We start from the raw sequence: 21,205 nt of genomic DNA, 5'->3' as shown, positions 1-21,205 counted from the left end.
AAGTACGTTGTATAGTTGACCGATGCACAGTGACACCACCTGCAGCAAGTTGATGCTGCAGCTCTCTGGAGGTGGTCTGAGGATTGTCCTTGACTGATCTCACCATTCTTCTTCTCTGCCTTTCTGATGTTTTTCTTGGCCTGCCACTTCTGGCCTTAACAAGAACTGTACCTGTGTTCTTCCATTTCCTTACTATGTTCCTCACAGTGGAAATTGACAGGTTAAATCTCTGAGACAGCTTTTTGTATCCTTCCCCTGAACAACTATGTTGAATAATCTTTGTTTTCAGATCATTTGACAGTTGTTTTTAGGAGCCCATGATGCCACTCTTCGGAGGAGATTCAAACAGGAGAACAACTTGCAAGTGGCCACTTTAAGTAGCTTTTCTCATGATTGCATAGACCTGGCTATGAAGTTCAAAGCTCAATGAGGCTACAAAACCAAAAAAAGTGCTTTAGTAAGTCAGTAAAAAGTAGGTAGGAGTATTTAAAACAAGAAAATGATAAGGGTGCCCATACTTATGCACCTGTCAAATTTTGTTTGAATGCAGATTGCACATTTTCTGTTAGTACAATAAACCTCATTTCAAGGCAGAAACATTAATGTGTCCAACAGTTATTAGATATATGAAACTGAAATAGCTGTTGCAAAAAAAAACATTTTTATAAAACATTAAGCTTAAGATTAATAGGGGTGCCCAAACTTTTTCATATGACTGTATATATATATATATATATATATATATATATATAATAGAAAAAATTGGAACAGCACAAATCCTTTACTTATCTTCGTGTGCAAGGCCCAAACAACCCGTCCCTTGGTTGCTTTCAGTCCATATAAGTCACAAAAGCAGGCAGCACTCCATATTCTTAAAGGTAATTTGCAGGTCTTTATTGAGCCCACATCTCATGCAACGTTTCAGCTCTCAACTGAGCCTTTCTCAAGCAACAAACAGACCTTTTTACAACGTATATATAGAGGGACATTTCCCTATCATCCCCTCTGTGTAGCCAATCAGTGAACTTCATAAATTTACAGATAATTACATTACATCATAGAGTGTATTAGTGCCAGCGGTGTACTATTAAAATCACATAGGACAATTACTTAATACAGTGACCATCTATACATTAATTAAACATACCCTTGGAGAGACATGACTTTCATGGAAGAGGCAGCATGTTTTCGGCGTACCAGGACAGCTACTGCGCATGTCCTAATCCTTCTCTGTAACTCATGATCACGTGTTAGGTAGAGGGCCAATAGGAACCACTATTCCCCATACAGCGTCTTGCGCCTGCGCAGTAGCGCTCAGAGTCTCCATATTGGTAATGGAATCTAATGCTTCTCGGTGACTCATGATCACGTGTTAAATACAGGGCCAATAGAAACCGCTATTCTCCCTCTGGCGTCTCGCGCCTGCGCAGTAGCGCTCAGGATCCCCATCTTTGTCCAGGTACTGTTGCTGTCATATATAACAGAAGACCCTAGTTGGAGAGACATTCGAGATGGAGGAACAAAACTAATTTGAGTAATATATACGCTGTGTCACTATAATTATTTGTAAACGATACATAATTTTTGATCTCACTGAATAAATAATGTACCATGTACGTGGATGGTAGGAGGCCAATTAATAAATTATATACAAATATATTTTTTCTTGCCTTTCATATTTTTCTTGCTTTTTAATATTGATAAATGTGGCCATAAAGGGCTATGTGCAATATACTCATTGGGGATCCATAAACCATATGTGTTCACACAAGCCAGGACTACTGTGCTACTGCTATGCAGAGGTCTAGAATGGAGGCGCCTGACCCGAAGGGGTGGGGGGCACCCTATAGACACTGTATGAATGCCAGGTGAGGATCTGAATCAAGATACTCTCTGGTAGCTCAAGGTAGGACTATGCACATTTTACATTGGTCCTTATGGCATATAAGCAGTTGAGCTGCCTTAGTGAACCTTAAAATGGATAAAATGGGTCATACCATGAGTTTTAAAGAATGTATTCTTTATAATTTGCTATTAAGAGTTATTATATTTATAATGGTGCCGGTATTGTTAACATGAAGGCACTAGGTGGCACCATATTCTATATATCTATATATTTTATATATTGTGGCCCCAAATATGCCATATAGATCACTATGTGATCTTGAATAATATCGCTGCCATAGGCGCTACGGCACATGCGCAGTAAGTCTTGAAGGCATTAGATTCCATTACCAAGATGGGGATCCTGAGCGCTACTGCGCAGGCGCGAGAGGCCAGAGGGAGAATAGCGGTTTCTATTGGCCCTGTATTTAACACGTGATCATGAGTCACCGAGAAGCATTAGATTCCATTACCAAGATGGGGATCCTGAGCGCTACTGCGCAGGCGCGAGAGGCCAGAGGGAGAATAGCGGTTTCTATTGGCCCTGTATTTAACACGTGATCATGAGTCACCGAGAAGCATTAGATTCCATTACCAATATGGAGACTCTGAGCGCTACTGCGCAGGCGCAAGACGCTGTATGGGGAATAGTGGTTCCTATTGGCCCTCTACCTAACACGTGATCATGAGTTACAGAGAAGGATTAGGACATGCGCAGTAGCTGTCCTGGTACGCCGAAAACATGCTGCCTCTTCCATGAAAGTCATGTCTCTCCAAGGGTATGTTTAATTAATGTATAGATGGTCACTGTATTAAGTAATTGTCCTATGTGATTTTAATAGTACACCGCTGGCACTAATACACTCTATGATGTAATGTAATTATCTGTAAATTTATGAAGTTCACTGATTGGCTACACAGAGGGGATGATAGGGAAATGTCCCTCTATATATACGTTGTAAAAAGGTCTGTTTGTTGCTTGAGAAAGGCTCAGTTGAGAGCTGAAACGTTGCATGAGATGTGGGCTCAATAAAGACCTGCAAATTACCTTTAAGAATATGGAGTGCTGCCTGCTTTTGTGACTTATATATATATATATATATATATATATATACATATAAATAAAGAAACTGGCAGAAAACAACCATTGTGCGTGTAGTTTGGCTACTGGCCAATGACGGCCTCCTCTGATAGAAGGAAATGGCTCCATTTAGCGTAATAACCTTGTATCTGCTGTCAATGAGGCTCCGTCATGGTGCGGTACCGATAGGCCTCTGCCAGGTGCACCCTGCTACTATAGGACCCTCATTTCCCCAATACAGGAGCGTTACAGTATCCCTCTCAGAACGAGCTGCTCCAAAGAAATATTCATTAGTGTTTGTAGGATTCGGACGATTCTCTTCTGCAGTTAAAAATTAGATTTGGGAGGACCGAATATTAGATCGCAGGTAGTATAGTTACCAAATGTAGGAACATCTTATATGACATCTGGGCTTTCCCACCCGGTCATTGATAATTGGACTGTTCATCCAGGGCTACCTGGTTCTTAAGATACAATGCCAGAACTACAGTGAAAAGAGAAATAGATTTTGGGGGGGATTTAATTGCGAATTGGGGTCTGTGTTAGAACCCGTGAGCACTGCAATGGCTATCATGAGTGGTTGAGAACCTGTGTGAGGGCATTCATAAGAGAATGAACAAATTAAAAGAGGGTTAACACTGAAGATTTTTTTTTTTTTTTTTTTTTTTTTTAAGGGTTCAGACTGGTTTACAAATAAAAAAGTAGCAATATTTACCTAGATTTTATTAGATCCCTACTTTTCTCTACTTCCCGATCCTGTCTGAACAGACCAAAAAAGGACATGAATTGCAGGCTCAGCCAATCACAGCCATAGCAGGGACATCCTTAGTCAGTGATTGGCTGAAGAGGCATCTCCTGTCTTTTTAATTAAGTCAAGGACAAGACCAAGAAGTAGCGATCAGTAAGGACTGGATAAGGAACAAGAGCCACAGGAGATTGCTGGGATGAGTAATGTTTCATTTATCATGGTTGCAACTCAGGTACCCCCATGTAATGGAAGAAGGAGGGTCCCAAGAGGGGGGGGGCAACATGATCCTTCCATAGAAGTGTATGAGTTTAGACACACTATTGGCCTCCTCTCCATTCCTCTCGTAGTTGATGTGGCCACTTTCCACCTATTTGCCATAAATGCCCACAGTGGGGATAACTATGTAAAACTTACATATGATCATCCGATAGTCTAGAGTTTGTATGATGCCATATTAAAGGGACTGTCCTGTGAATGCAAGTCTAATAACAGGATAGGTGAAAAATTACTGATGGATGGGTGGTCCACACAGATCGGGAATTTTCATCCTAGGAGGTGAGGACTTAACTCAGCTACAAAATGAAGCCAAATATTAGAAGATCATCTGCTTCTCCATTCATTTTCTACGGGTCTGCCAGAAAAAAGCCGAGCGCAGCACTCAACCACCACATAGGGAATGAATGGACTGGGGGTCGAGCAGGCGCACTGGTGATCCATTCTACGAGAATAAAAAAAAAAATACCAGTTCAGAGCAGGTCAGTGGTCAGACCTCCTTTGGATAGGTAACTTATTTTTTCACAAACTACCCCCTTTCAATGAATTTGTACCAATAATGAAATTCATCTTCATAATGCACCACAATGAGAGAACTTCTTCTATAGTACATGTGCACCATCTCATCTGCGACAGGTAAATGATGTATTAGTATTAGGCCCAAGCGAGGGATTCCAGAAATAGTCACTAAAGTAAATCTTATTGCCCTAACGTTAATAGGGATCAGCAGAAGCCTCCAGTCATGTAACAGAGGCTATAAACTACATGCCGCGCGTGTGAATTGTCCATACATATAAAGCCCAGTGCAGGAGGAAGGTGGAGCAGGACACATCTAATACCCCACATATTAATAACAACATGTAAATGAATCACAAGCTGTAATTATCCACCATGGGGTTTTTAACTATTAAATCAACTTTTTATTGCGGTTGTAAATATGAAATACCAGTGACAGCGATGATGACATCACAAGGCGCATGACATCACAGACCTCACATGACATCACAATTGGTGTAGAATGTACAAAGCTCTGCACTGGAGCCATCTTGTATCACTAGGACCTGACAGCTGGAAGGGGACAAGTCCAGGTAGGTCGCTGAGGGAGATTTACTGTGATGGGGGTATTTAGTGTAACGGGCCTGGGGGAGATTTACTGTGATGGAGGTATTTAGTGTAACGGACCTGGGGGAGATTTACTGTGATGGGGGTATTCAATGTAACGAGCCTGGGGGAGATTTACTGTGATGGGGATATTTAATGTAACAAGCCTGGGGGAGATTTACTGTGATGGGGTTATTTAGTGTAACAAGCCTGGGGGAGATTTACTGTGATGGGGGTATTTAGTGTAACGAGCCTGGGGGAGATTTACTGTGATGGAGGTATTTAGTGTAACGGGCCTGGGGGAGATTTACTGTGATGGGGGTATTTAGTGTAACGAGCCTGGCAGAGGTTTACTGTGATGGGGGTATTTAGTGTAACGGGCCTGGGGGAGATTTACTGTGAGGGAGGTATTTAGTGTAATGGACCTGGGGGAGATTTACTGTGATGGGGGTATTTAGTGTAACGAGCCTGGCGAAGATTTACTGTGATGGGGGTATTTAGTGTAACGAGCCTGGCGAAGATTTACTGTGATGGGGGTATTTAGTGTAACGAGCCTGGCGGAGGTTTACTGTGATGGGGATATTTAGTGTAACGGGCCTGGGGGAGATTTACTGTGATGGAGGTATTTAGTGTAATGGACCTGGGGGAGATTTACTGTGATGGGGGTATTTAGTGTAACGGGCCTGGGGGAGATTTACTGTGATGGAGGTATTTAGTGTAATGGACCTGGTGGAGATTTACTGTGATGGAGGTATTTAGTGTAACGAGCCTGGCGGAGGTTTACTGTGATGGGGATATTTAGTGTAACGGGCCTGGGGGAGATTTACTGTGATGGAGGTATTTAGTGTAATGGACCTGGGGGAGATTTACTGTGATGGGGGTATTTAGTGTAACGGGCCTGGGGGAGATTTACTGTGATGGAGGTATTTACTGTAATGGACCTGGTGGAGATTTACTGTGATGGGCGTATTTAGTGTAACGGGCCTGGGGGAGATTTACTGTGATGGGGGTATTTAGTGTAATGGACCTGGTGGAGATTTACTGTGATGGGGGTATTTAGTGTAACGGGCCTGGAGGAGATATACAGTGATGGGGGTATTTAGTGTAACAGACAATTATTTATTCCGGGGCTCAGTGTAGGGCAGATATTTTTATTCAGGAGCATTATAATGACACTGCTATCTTTAAGGGCGTCGTGTGGGGATATGCTGCAGGAGACCGGAGAAGGTGGATGTCTGCAGAGATGAGCTGTGGATGAGAAAACTCATCATGGTGTCTGGACAAGATGTAGAACAAAAAAAAAACTTCATCTATCAGGTACCTGGATGTAACATTTTTTCTGATGGTGACTAATTCTCATGGTTTTAGTGGTTAGAAGAAATACAGGGGTTTCCAAGTTTATGCTGAGTCTGCACTCATTCTCTGTGACTGCAGACTTCTGAATTCTCTCAGTGCGCACTGCACGCTGTCAGGATTCTCTTGTGCCCGTGATTTCCATACATGCAGTCATGTGCCAACTAGACATGTGTGACCTCACTCAGTGAAAATGAATTGAGCGAGGCCAGACAAGTCTAGATGTAATGTGGCCAGAAGTATACAAACCACATACTTGTCCTCCATACAGTAAAATGGCCCCACATAGTCCTCCATACAGTACAATGGCCCTACATACATTATAATAGCCCCATATAATGCTGCAAACTGTAATGGCACCACATAGTGCTCAATACAGTATAATGTGCCCGAATTGCCTTCTATACATTATGATCGGCCTAAATTGCCTTCCATACAATATAATGGCCCCACATAGTGCTTCGCACAGTATAATTGTGGGGTCATCATGCTGTATGGGAGCACTATGTGAGGCCATTATACTTTATGGAAGGCAATGTGGGCCCAAAATACTGTATAAAGCACCGTGGGTCATTACACTGTATGGAGAACAGTGTAGGGCCAATGCACTGTATGGAGATCTATGTGGGGCCAATACACTGCATGGAGATCCGTGTGGGGCCAACACACTGCATGAAGCACCATGTGGAGCCAACATAGTACATGGAGCACTATGTGGGGCCATGACAGTGTATGGAGCACCATGTGAGGCCACTACACTGTATTGAATTGCTCCACATAGTGCTCCATACAGCATAAAGACCCCACACAGCCCCCCACAAAGGTATAATGGCCCCACATAGTCCCCCATAAAGTGTAATAGCCCCACACAGCCCTCCATAAAGCCCAATGGCCCCACACAGTGCCACATACAATATAACTGGCCCACATAATCCTCCATATAGTATAATGGGCCTCACATTGACTTCCATACAGTATAATGGCCTCCCATAGAACTCCATACAGCAAAATGACCCCACATTGTTGGGCCATTATAAAGTATGGACGGCAATGCAAGCACATTATACTGTATGGAAGACTATGAGGACCCACTACACTGTCTGGAGCACCGTGGGGTCACTACACTGCATGCAGGACTATATGGGCTCATTATACTGTATGGAGAACTATGTGGAGCCATTTCATACAGTATAATGGCCCAAAATAGTGCTCAGTACAGTGCAATGGCCCTGCATAGTGCTCCATACAGTGTAATAGCGGCACATAGGGCTCCATACAGTGTAATGGCCCCACACAGTGCTTCACACAGTATAATGGGCCGGCATTGCCTTCCATACAGTATAATAGGCCTCGCATTGCCTTCCATACAATATAATTGGCTTGTATGGAAGGCAATACAGAGCCCATTGTACTGTATGGTGCACTATGTTGGATAATTATACTGTATAGAGGACTATGTGGAGCCATTCCATATAGTATAATGGCCTCACAAAGTGCTCCATACAGTGCAATGGCCCCATATAGTGCTCTGTACAGTGTAGAAGCCCCACATAGTAAAGGCAATGGAGGGCCCATTATACTGTATGGAGGGCTTTATGGGCCCATTATACTGTATGGAGCACTATGTGGGGCCATTATGTTGTATTGAGCCCTATGTGGGGCCATTATACTGTGTGAAGCACAATGGGGCACAATTATACAGTATGGAAGGTAATACAGGGCTTATTAAACTGTATGGAGGACTATTTTGGGCAACTATACTCTATGGAAAACTATGTGGTGCCACTATACTGTATGGAAGAGGAATATTTGGGGCCCATTATACTTCATGGAGGACTGTGTGTGTTTCATTATACTGTGTGAGGATTAGAGTTGGGGAACCTGGGATGGGGGTCACCACACATTGCCAGGGAAAAGGGGGTAGAGGGGTATAGTAGGGTCACCATTACGAGCATGTGGAGGGTACAGTGGAGGAATTCACTGTGGTGAGGTGTTTTTAAGGTGTTTGGAGGGAACACTTTTTTAGCATCATACTATATTATCTGCATTATTCAAGGTATTTTATCCTTTGTTATTACTTATTTAAATTAGACAATTGGGCCATATAATTTTTACTGCTCTGTAATAACATATATTATTTAAATATGGTAAGGTCTATTAATTATTTTGTACTTTGTCCATGGGACAACCCCTTTAAGTTTGTTTCTGTATGAAAATATTCATTGTTATATTTGATAAGGAAAACTTGCTCAGTTATAGACATTTTTTAATGAATTTCAAGGTTTCGCGCGACTGTCTCCAAACTTTTAATCTTGTCCCTCTGTGTATTTGAGTTTGACGTCCCTGGAATAGAATGTTCAAAGTTCTAAGCCTGAATCATTTTGTGTTTTTAGAACCAGGCAGTTTGAAGGTGACCGGCCCAGGTAAGTATCTCTTCAGACAATTTTGGGGGCCTGTTCACACTTTATGTAGCAGAGGGTGTTTATGGTGAAGTTCAGAACTTTACCATTTATCCCCCACAAAATCAGAGACAACACCTCTGTGTTCATTACTATGGTTATCAAGGTGATGCCTTTACAGTAAGACATTTCTAAGAAATATCTCGTAGGCCTCATTCATTAGGCCTCAGATGTTAAAGTTTGTTTTTTTGTGTCCGAGAAAAAAATGGACCGCACTGGGTCCAAATTTCAACCAATTTTGGTCCCAGTCTCTATTCAGTGTGGAAACAGATTTTCTTATACGCAAAAATAAATAATAAAAATGACTGCTACTTACCAGGAATTTGATTTACTGGAAATCCATAACAGCAACCAAAAGAAAGGGATTTACCCTATCATTGGACAGGAAGCCAAGAGCTCAAAATAAAAAGGCCAATCCCAATTGCTCCTTCAATGTGGTTTCCAAAAAGTCAAGTAGGAGTCACCGGACTTATTATCATTCTTGTTATTATAAATTCACTCAAGACCATTCTTCATTGTGAGAAGAGAAGACTGAGAACCACCAACAACTATAAGAAGGGTATGTGCACACGATGCAGATCTAGTGCAGAATTGGTGCAGATCTGCAGCAGATTTTTCTGCAGCAGAAACGCTGCAGAACTGCACTGTGATTTACAGTACAATGTAAATCAATGTGAAAAAAAAGCTGTACTCATGGTGCAGAAAAATCTGTGCAGAAACGCTGCAGATTTCAAAGGAGTGCATGTCACTTCTTTTGTGCAGTTCTGCAGCGTTTCTGCACCCCTCCATTATAGAAATAAAATCTGCACAAAAAACACACAAAAAAGCACAAAAAATGCACCTGCGGATTCTGCCAGGAGATGCAGATTTAGTGCAGAAAATTCTGCACCACATTTCCTACGTGTGCACATAGCCTAAGCCAGAGGGAGGGAAGAAATAGAGGGTGCCGTCATGGGTTTCAGGAAAATCTAATTACCATTAAGTAATTATCATTTTTCCCACCACCATGACCAAGGAACCCTCTGATAGGCAGGGAACACTCCTGTAAGATCTTACACCTGAAGAAAGATCCCAAGATTATCCTAGTTCAACGGATAGTGCTTAAGGAAAGTAGATTGTGAAAGTTTTAGATACTCTCCAATCAAGATAGGAGGATCAACTGGACGTACACTAATTTTGCTCAGATCAGCCTATGGACCTTACAAAATGCCACCAGGAAACTAAATGGTTAAATGGGCAGCCCACCAGACGCAGGGCCAGACCCGAGGCGGGCGGCCCACCACACCACTCGCTAGGCCAGACCCGAGGCGAGTGGGCCACCACACCAGACACGAGGCCAGACCCGAGGCGGGTGGCCCACCACACCAGACGTGAGGCCAGACCCGAGGTGGGTGGCCCACCACACCAGACGCGAGGCCAGATCCGAGGAGGGTGGCCCACCAGATGCGGGGCCAGACCCGATGCGGGCAGCCTAAGACACCAGTCGCTAGGCCAGACCCGAGGCGGGCGGCCCACCAGACGCGGGGCCAGACCCGAGGCGGGCGGACCACCAGACGCGGGGCCAGACCCGAGGCAGGCGACCCACCACACCAGACGCGAGGCCAGACCCGAGGCGGACGGCCAACCACACCAGAAGCGGGGCCAGACCCGATGTGGGCAGCCCACCACACAAGTCGCGAGGCCAGACCCAAGTCGGGCGGCCCACCAAACCAGTCGAGAGGCCAGAACCGAGTCAGGCAGCCCACCATAACAGTCGTGAGGCCAGACCCAAGGAAGGCGGCCCACCACACCAGACACAAGGCATGACCCGAGGCGGGCGGCCCACCACACCAGACACAATGCCTGACCCGAGGCAGGCAGCCCACCACACCAGACACAAGGCCAGACCCGAGGCGGGCAGCCCACCAGACCAGACGCGAAGCCAAACCCGAGGCGGGAGGCCCACCACACCGGACTTGAGGCCAGACCCGAGACGGGCGGCCCACCACACTAGATGAGAGGCCAGACCCGAGGCGGGCGGCTCACCACAATAGACGAGAGGCCAGACCCGAGGCGGGCGGCCCACAACAACAGACGCGAGGCCAGACCTGAGGCGGGCGGCCCACCACACCAGATGCGAGGCAGGCGGCCCACCACACCAGATGCAAGGCGAGACCCGAGGCTGGCAGCCAACCAGACGCAGGGCCAGACCCGAGGTGAGCGGCCCACCACACCAGACGCGAGGCTAGACCTGAGGCAGGTGGCCTACCAGACGAGGGGCCAGACCCGAGGCGGGCAGCCCACCACACCAGACACGAGGCCAGACCCGAGGCGGGCAGCCCACCAGACGCGGGGCCAGACCGGAGGAGGGCGGCCCACCAGACGCGGGGCCGGACCCGAGGAGGGCGGCCCACCAGACGCGTGGCCGGACCCGAGGAGGGCGGCCCACCAGACGCGGGGCCGGACCTGAGGAGGGCGGCCCACCAGGCGCGAGGCCAGACCCGAGTCGGGCAGCCCACCACACCAGACACAAGGCCAGACCCGAGGCGGGCAGTCCACCACACGCGAGGCCAGACCTGAGGCGGGCGGCCCACCACACCAGACTCGGGGCCAGACCCTGGGCGGGCGGCCCACCACACTAGACGAGAGGCCAAAGCCGAGGCGGGCGGCCCACCACACTAGACGAGAGGCCAGACCCGAGGCGGGCGGCCCACCACACTAGACGAGAGGCCAGACCCGAGGCGGGCGGCCCACCACACCAGACACGAGGCCAGACCCGAGGCGGGCGGCCCACCAGATGCAGGGCCAGGCCCGAGGTGAGCGGCCCACCACACCAGACGCGAGGCCAGACCCGAGATGGGCGGCCCACCACACCAGACACAAGGCCAGACCCGAGGCGGGCGGCCCACCAGATGCAGGGCCAGACCCGAGGTGAGCGGCCCACCACACCAGACATGAGGCCAGACTCGAGGCGGGTGGCCCACCACACCAGACACGAGGCCAGACCCGAGGCGGGCAGCCCACCACACCAGACACGAGGCCAGACCCGAGGCGGGCGGCCCACTAGACGCGGGGCCAGATCCGATGTGGGCAGCCCACACCAGTCGCGAGGCCAGACCCGAGGCGGGCGGCCCACCACGCTAGACGAGAGGCCAGACCCGAGGCGGGCGGCCCACCACACCAGACACGAGGCCAGACACGAGGCAGGTGGCCCACCACACCAGTTGCAAGGCCAGACCCGAGACGGGGGGCCCACCACAACAGATACGAGGCCAGACCCGAGGCGGGCAGTCCACCACACCACTAGCAAAGCCAGACCCGAGGCGGGCGGCCCACCACACCAGACTCGAGGCCAGACCTGAGGCTGGCGGCCTACCACGCTAGACGAGAGGCCAGACCCGAGGCAAGCGGCCCACCCTATCAGACGCGAGGGCCAGACCCGAGGCGGGCGGCCCACCACACCAGATGCAAGGCCAGACCCGAGGTGAGCGGCCCACCACACCAGACGCGAGGCCAGACCAGAGGCGGGCGGCCCACCACACAAGACGCGAGGCTAGACCCGAGGCAAGTGGCCTATCAGACGCGGGGCCAGACCCGAGGCGGGCAGCCCACCAAACCAGACACGAGGCCAGACCCGAGGCTGGCGGCCCACCACAGCAGACACAAGGCTAGACCCGAGGCGGGTGACCCACCACACCAGACAAGGCCAGACCCGAGGCGGGCAGCCCACCACACCAGACACAAGGCCAGACCTGAGGCGGGCAGCCCACCACACCACACGCAAAGCCAGACCCGAGGCGGGCGGCCCACCACACTAGATGAGAGGTCAGACCCAAGGCGGGCGGCCCACCACAGTAGACGAGAGGCCAGACCCGAGGCGGGCGGCGGCCCACCACACTACATGAGAGACCAGACCCGAGGCGGGTGGCCCACCACATCAGACGTGAGGCCAGACCCGAGGCGGGCGGCCCACCACACCAGATGCAAGGCCAGACCCGTGGCTGGCAGCCCACCAGACGCAGGGCCAGACCCGAGGTGAGCGGCCCACCACACCAGACGCGAGGCCAGACCAGAGGCGGGCGGCCCACCACACCAGACACGAGGCCAGACCCGAGGCGGGCGGCCCACCAGATGCAGAGCCAGACCAGAGGCGGGCGGCCCACCACACCAGACGCGAGGCTAAACCTGAGACAAGTGGCCTGCCAGACGAGGGACCAGACCCGAGGTGGGCAGCCCACCACACCAGACACGACGCCAGACCCGAGGCGGGCGGCCCACCACACCAGACACGAGGCTAGACCCGAGGCAGGCGGCCCACCAGACGCGGGGCCAGACCCGAGGCGGGCGGCCCACCACACCAGACGCGAAGCCAGACCCGAGGTGGGCGGCCCACCACACCAGACGCGAGGCCAGACCCGAGGCGGGCGGCCCACCACACCAGACACAAGGCCAGACCCAAGACAGGTGGCCCACCAGACGCGGGGCCAGACCCGAGGCGGGCGGCCCACCAGACCAGACGCGGGTCCAGACCGGAGGCGGGCGGCCCAACAGACGCGGGTCCAGACCGGAGGCGGGCGGCCCACCAGACGCGGGGCCAGACCTGAGTCGGGTGGCCCACCACACCAGACACGAGGCCAGACCTGAGGCGGGCGGGCCAGCACACAAGACGCGAGGCCAGACCAGAGGCGGGCGGCCCACCACACCAGACACGAGGCCAGACCCGAGGCGGGCGGCCCACCACACCAGACACGAGGCCAGACCCGAGGCGGGCGGCCCACCACACCAGACACGAGGCCAGACCCGAGGCGGGCGGCCCACCACACCAGACACGAGGCGGGCGGCCCACCAGCCGCGGGGCGAGACCCGATGCGGGCAGCCCACCACACCAGTTGCGAGGCCAAACCTGAGGCGGGCGGCCCACCACACCAGACACGAGGCCAGACCCGAGGCGGGCGGCCCACCACAGCAGACACAAGGCCAGACCCGAGGCGGGCGGCCCACCACATCAGACAAGGCCAGACCCGAGGCGGGCAGCCCACCACACCAGACACAAGGCCAGACCCGAGGCGGGCAGCCCACCACACGCAAAGCCAGACCCGAGGCGGGCGGCCCACCACACCAGACTCGAGGCCAGACCCGAGGCGGGCGGCCCACCACACTAGATGAGAGGTCAGACCCAAGGCGGGCGGCCCACTACAGTAGACGAGAGGCCAGACCCGAGGCGGGCGGCCCACCACACTACACGAGAGGCCAGACCCGAGGCGGGCGGCCCACCACATCAGACGTGAGGCCAGACCCGAGGCGGGCAGCCCACCACACCAGACACAGGGCCAGACCCGAGGCGGGCGGCCCACCACACCAGACACAAGGCTAGACCCGAGGCGGGCAGCCCACCACACCAGACACAAGGCCAGACCCGAGGCGGGCAGCCCACCACACCAGACGCGAAGCCAGACCCGAGGCGGGCGGCCCACCAGACGCGAGGCCAGACCCGAGGCGGGCGGCCCACCACACCAGACGCGAGGCGGGCGATCCACCACACCAGAGACAAGGCTAGACCCGAGGCGGGCGGCCCATCACACCAGAGTCAAGGCTAGACCCGAGGTGGGCGGCCCACCCCACCAGACAGGAGGCCTCTCCAGGACTCATTCAGTATTACAAGGCCCCCGGTGATGGGATGGGTGACTATGTAATACATAGATGTTCTGAGTCTTCCAGAACCCGATCTGCTCTTTGTATTGGCTTGTCACTGTGGCTAATAGAGGGAGAGCATAGTTGGAGCTCACCCTCTATTACATCCATATGTTTTAATACCTACAGCGATGGTAAGTTGGTACTCCATGAGTCTCAGTTGTTGGGTATTCTTACCATTGATGTTCACAAACCATAGCATTTTGTAACAAAACTTTGCAAAGTGCTAGTGTTCTCTGTTTTCAGCAGTTTTGCTGCGGTCAGGAAATCCAGTATGGAGTCCTGTGTGTTCCTTAGTATATAGAGCAGTAGGTGATATGCACTAAAGGAAGTGTCTCTTATAGGAATTTGCCAGACATTGGAAGGATGATTTATTACCTACTAGTCATCCTGTCCTTTACCACTCATCAGTCTTAAAGAGGCTCTCCGGTCACAAGATATTGTTGACTTAAGGTACCTTCACACGAAACGACTTTACAACGAGAACGACAACGTTCCGTGACGTTGCAGCGTCCTGGATAGCGATATCGTTGTGTTTGACACGCAGCAGCGATCAGGATCCTGCTGTGATATCGCTGGTCGTTGAATAAAGTTCAGAACTTTATTTGGTCGTCAGACTGGCGTGTATCGTCAGGTTTGACACCAAAAGCAACGATACCAGCGATGTTTTACGCTGGTAAAAAGGGTAAATATCGGGTTACTAAGCGCAGGGCCGCGCTTAGTAACCCGATGTTTACCCTGGTTACCAGCATAAAAGTAAAAAAAACAAACCGTACATGCTCACCTGCGCGTCCCCTGCCGTCCGCTTCCTGCTCTGACTGAGCGCCGGCCCTAAAGTGAAAGTAAAAGCACAGCGGTGACGTCACCGCTCTGCTGTTAGGGCCGGCGCTCACACAGTACAGGAAGCGGACGCCGGGGGACGCGCAGGTGAGCATGTACTGTTTGTTATTTTTACTTTTACGCTGGTAACCAGGGTAAACATCGGGTTACTAAGCGCGGCCCTGCGCTTAGCAACCCGATGTTTACCCTGGTTACCCGGGGACCTCGGCATCGTTGGTCGCTGGAGAGCGGTCTGTGTGACAGCTCTCCAGCGACCAAACAGCGACGCTTCAGCGATCGGCATCGTTGTCGCTATCGCTGCAGCGTCGCTTCGTGTGAAGGTACCTTTATTCTTGTAATTGGTCATCAATGTAAGATCAGTGGGGGTCCGACACTCGGCATGCCTACAAATCAGCTGTTTAGCCCCAACGGTGGTCGGAGGTGAACACTGAATGGAACTGCACAGCTTCATTCACAGTGTGGTGGCCGCTGCTGGGTGCTGGAGATCGGCCTCTATTCAAAAGGAGAGCTCATCATTATCAAGTGACCGGACAACTCCCTTAAAGTCCACAGACAAGTCACTTCTTTGGAGGCCATTTGGAGCCTCTAATATATTTACCAAAAATAAAAATGATGCTGAATGTAATGCAATGGACACCTTGGCATTACCCAACAGACCCCGATAAGAGTCAACGGCAACTTATCTCTGAGCAAAAAATGTTGAAATTCAACCTGCCGGATCCTTCTTTCCCTGACATCTTCTGTCGGGAGAAAGTTGGAAGGTCCCCCATGTACATAAGGTGGGCGCATGTTCCCTCCAAATCAGTGAGTCCACCATCTTATCTAATATGTATGGGGGTCTTCAGCTGGTGGAGGGTATATTGTATATTAGTCTGTAAGAGCAGAGCACCCACTGTACTAGACTGTGAGCTCCTATGAGCAGGTTGCATGTCTTTCTTTCCAGGGTCGGCTCTCCTGAGCTTATAATTACATACAGCAATATGCAGCAGGACAGACGAGATCCAGGGAGATATCCGATCGCCAGAATTGGGGTCAGGAAGGAATTTTTTTCCCCCCTGAGGGGGGGTTTCTTCGCCTTCCTCTGGATCCATGGGTCCAGTGGCTCTCATCAGGTCCGCAATGTCCGCAGCAAGTTCTGTGGTCTCCATCGGGCCTGACCTGAGAGTCATTGTGACCTTTTATTTATTAAAGGGCCGGTAATATTTTCATTACAATGTTGCTTATTGCTATTCCAATAAAAAAAAAATTAGAAATAATATATTGTGTCGTGTGTTTTATTTGTGTGCACTTCACCCTACACAGTGACAATGATGAGAGTGATCGCCGACACTCAATATTCCAGACTTGGCTGCTGATAGGAAGTAAAGCAGATACACAGGAGGGATTTGTGCTAAATTTTACACCTATTAGAATAATATAGATAAATGAGTGTTGTTAAAGGGAATCTGTTAGCAAATTTTTTTTTATTATGGAATCTGAAAGCAGCATGATGTAGGGACAGAGAGCCTGATTCCAGGGATGTATCACTTACCTGACTGCTTGGTTTGATAGAATCCCTGCTTTCTCTGTTGTATAAGTAGCAGTGCTCAAGAATATTAAGCCCTGTGTAACCCCTCCCTCATTCCTCATTGGCAGTTTCCTGTGTACAAGCTGCAAATCAATAGTGAGGGCGGGGTTACACAGATTAGCCTGACTGGCCTGCACCTGAGACCTAGTCAGACAGTGATAATCTGCTGCTGATAAAACACTGATTGTATTGAAACTACAGCACACAACCTAATAAGTGACATATCCCTAGAGTCAGGATCTCTTGCTGTTCTCAGATGAAATAGCAAAAACCTGCTGACAGATTCCCTTTAATCATGTACATGTCCTGTCTGACATCCCCCAGAGTAATGTCATCAGTGTCGCTCACCACCTTTGCAGATGTGAGCAGCCCTGGCGGCCCCTTTATGTCTAATAATTACCTGCAGAGCCGGCCTCCATTAGGCCGGATTCAGAACAGCGACATTTACACCAGGTAAAAAAAACATTACATATTTATGGAAACTGGCAGGTTCTCTTTAAAGGGATTTCGGAAGATGGAGAACACCAGAAATGGATGACCCACATCCCTGGTTTCCTCTATTATGACCGGCCATTAATGGGAGAGTATGGAGATGGGACCACAGTCGTGTGCAGGGTCTTCACATACATAGGTTACAAAAAGCTGACGGGGCTGGTATCTACTATAGACTTACATGTTGTGGGCCGAACACCAACCAGTCCATAAACCTCCTGCAATTGTTCGCCAACCAGAGACAAGTATGAAGCCCCGTGGTCCGTGTGCGTTACCAGCACCACCTTTAGTTATTAATTAGTGGGGATAGTTTGGGGCAGGAGAGAGACTGCTGGTTCTAGTGTCTTAGACCTAATATGGCCAGAGGAAGCCCTGATTAGTTTAGAAATTGGTATCCACCATTGATACTGGACACATGAAGTCCTCACATCCATGATACCCAAACACATTAATAAAAGTGAGAGAGCCTTGTCCTTGTGAACACTACACCTGACTTGAGGCCACCACCTCTTGGTTGCCCAATGTTTTTGCATCTCTAGGGTTCTTCTCAGATAGTCAGTACACCAGCGCCCCAGAATACTAAAGCTGGGGTGGGTGACCGAGAGCCCCTGTGGTGGCCATGACTGCGGCAGCCATGGGGCAATCCTCCATAACGACAGTCCCCTGAGGTGGTGGAGGATGTACGGACCCATTCACACGACAGTCAGCTGTTACGCAAGGCTTCCATGTGAATCCCTGATATTCTGAATTGTGCCATCTGAAATGATAGACACCTCCAAAAGGGAAGGAAAAAGGAACCGAAGATTTGTACTTTGTTCTTTTGCCTTTGCTCAATTCAATGTCTGTCAAAGGAACATATGAATTCCATTCTTCTGTGATTTAGACAGAAGCCCCAAATGGGGACATGAATGCAATGTAAATTTCAGTGTGAATAGGCCCTTATATCTAGAGGATGGTTATTAGTGCATCATGCGTTTCATTTACCCTTTCTCCATACTACAGGTTTGAGTGGATTTTATGTATAAAGAACAAAACAAACCTTTTTCCCCAGCAATCTATGTGCAAAATAATTTTTTGGCACTGGCAAAAATAAATACAGGTCCTTCTCAAAAAATTAGCATATAGTGTTAAATTTCATTATTTACCATAATGTAATGATTACAATTAAACTTTCATATATTATAGATTCATTATCCACCAACTGAAATTTGTCAGGTCTTTTATTGTTTTAATACTGATGATTTTGGCATACAACTCCTGATAACCCAAAAAACCTGTCTCAATAAATTAGCATATCAAGAAAAGGTTCTCTAAACGACCTATTACCCTAATCTTCTGAATCAACTAATTAACTCTAAACACATGCAAAAGATACCTGAGGCTTTTAAAAACTCCCTGCCTGGTTCATTACTCAAAACCCCCATCATGGGTAAGACTAGCGACCTGACAGATGTCAAGAAGGCCATCATTGACACCCTCAAGCAAGAGGGTAAGACCCAGAAAGAAATTTCTCAACAAATAGGCTGTTCCCAGAGTGCTGTATCAAGGCACCTCAATGGTAAGTCTGTTGGAAGGAAACAATGTGGCAGAAAACGCTGTACAACGAGAAGAGGTGACCGGACCCTGAGGAAGATTGTGGAGAAGGACCGATTCCAGACCTTGGGGAACCTGAGGAAGCAGTGGACTGAGTCTGGTGTGGAAACATCCAGAGCCACCGTGCACAGGCGTGTGCAGGAAATGGGCTACAGGTGCCGCATTCCCCAGGTAAAGCCACTTTTGAACCATAAACAGCGGCAGAAGCGCCTGACCTGGGCTACAGAGAAGCAGCACTGGACTGTTGCTCAGTGGTCCCAAGTACTTTTTTCTGATGAAAGCAAATTTTGCATGTCATTCGGAAATCAAGGTGCCAGAGTCTGGAGGAAGACTGGGGAGAAGGAAATGCCAAAATGCCTGAAGTCCAGTGTCAAGTACCCACAGTCAGTGATGGTGTGGGGTGCCATGTCAGCTGCTGGTGTTGGTCCACTGTGTTTCATCAAGGGCAGGGTCAATGCAGCTAGCTATCAGGAGATTTTGGAGCACTTCATGCTTCCATCGGCTGAAATGCTTTATGGAGATGAAGATTTCATTTTTCAGCATGACCTGGCACCTGCTCACAGTGCCAAAACCACTGGTAAATGGTTTACTGACCATGGTATTACTGTGCTCAATTGGCCTGCCAACTCTCCTGACCTGAACCCCATAGAGAATCTGTGGGATATTGTGAAGAGAAAGTTGAGAGACGCAAGACCCAACACTCTGGATGAGCTTAAGGCCGCTATTGAAGCATCCTGGGCCTCCATAACATCTCAGCAGTGTCACAGGCTGATTGCCTCCATGCCACGCCGCATTGAAGCAGTCATTTCTGCCAAAGGATTCCCGACCAAGTATTGAGTGCATAACTGAACATTATTATTTGATGGTTTTTTTGTTTGTTATTAAAAAACACTTTTATTTGATTGGACGGGTGAAATATGCTAATTTATTGAGACAGGTTTTTTGGGTTATCAGGAGTTGTATGCCAAAATCATCAGTATTAAAACAATAAGAGACCTGACAAATTTCAGTTGGTGGATAATGAATCTATAATATATGAAAGTTTAATTGTAATCATTACATTATGGTAAATAATGAAATTTAACACTATATGCTAATTTTTTGAGAAGGACCTGTATATGCATATGTAGCAGAGCTGTGTCTATATGGGGCTAATGAGGTATAATTGGTGTGCACTCAGTCAATTTAGAGGGTGAGGTGCAGGTGTCATGGACAGAGGAGTCCCCGTATAAGTAAAATTTAGAAGACACCGCACACTCTTAGTAGATTATTATGCATATAGTGCAAAATTTATTCAATATGACATTATATATCAGTGACACATGGGAGCAATATACAATTATACGATAAGCGACCACTTGTAGTAACAATTGACGTTTCGGCTCTCCTGAGCCTTACTCATAATATTGCTACAAAAACACAAAGAGAACAGAACAAGGGTAAATAAACACAACAAAAACAAAAATTATATACATATATACAGCATCCGTGCATGATGAGATAATAGAGAGTAGTATGCCAAGGTATAGGATGAAAGGCAGGCAACTAAATACAAATATAAGCACCAAGGATGCACCGAAGTGAATAGAACACCTAGAGTCATACCAAGTGTGAATACAAAAAAGGAGGCAAAGAGGTCATAGGGAGGCAGGACAGTAGGCACTCGTTACCTTAATGAGGCAATGGTAGGTACACAAAGAGAATTTCTTGCTTACAGGTATCAGTGGTGCTATAAGGATAGACAGGAGGTAAGTGTGAGTACAGTGTCCTAATATACAGAATACTTGAAAATGGGAGCCTGGATCAATACCTATTAGCTGATAAGGCGGTGTATGACCAGTCGTGGTATGCTGCCCTGTATGTGGAACCTATGTTGGACCGAAGCAAAAAAATCATAAGGAATGCTGTACTAGAAATAAGGAGGTGAGTGGGAGTAAAGAGTACAGATTAAATGAAAAGCTGCCCTGGAGTTCACTGGGGAGGGGAAGCACATAGTCCATGCAGCCAGGTGAAAAACCTGTATGGAGAGCGGTCACCCTGCCTGTATTATAAGTGTCCCATGACAGGGAATGTGGAAATATAGGATGTGGGGACAGCGTCCCACTGTACCTGGGGTGGTTGTCCTGTAAAGCGGCGCTCCCGCG

General features: G+C 49.0%; 1 protein-coding gene across 2 annotated transcripts in view; it reads left to right on the top strand.

The window, feature by feature from the left end:
* Positions 1 to 2,617: 2,617 nt before the first annotated feature.
* Positions 2,618 to 21,205, top strand: part of LOC143775996 (protein kinase C theta type-like) — a 51,331-nt gene continuing 32,743 nt past the window's right edge. The window contains exons 1-4 of one of the 2 annotated variants that reach the window (XM_077264836.1): positions 2,618 to 2,663; positions 4,936 to 5,074; positions 6,277 to 6,404; positions 8,834 to 8,863. The gene's annotated coding sequence lies outside the window, so the exon portion shown is untranslated. The remainder of the gene's footprint in view (positions 2,664 to 4,935; positions 5,075 to 6,276; positions 6,405 to 8,833; positions 8,864 to 21,205) is intronic. The other variant, XM_077264837.1, reaches the window with a different exon arrangement.

This window comes from Ranitomeya variabilis, chromosome 5, assembly GCF_051348905.1.
Source record: "Ranitomeya variabilis isolate aRanVar5 chromosome 5, aRanVar5.hap1, whole genome shotgun sequence".
Lineage (NCBI taxonomy): Eukaryota > Metazoa > Chordata > Amphibia > Anura > Dendrobatidae > Ranitomeya > Ranitomeya variabilis.
This window is presented reverse-complemented; position numbering and strand designations above follow the sequence as displayed.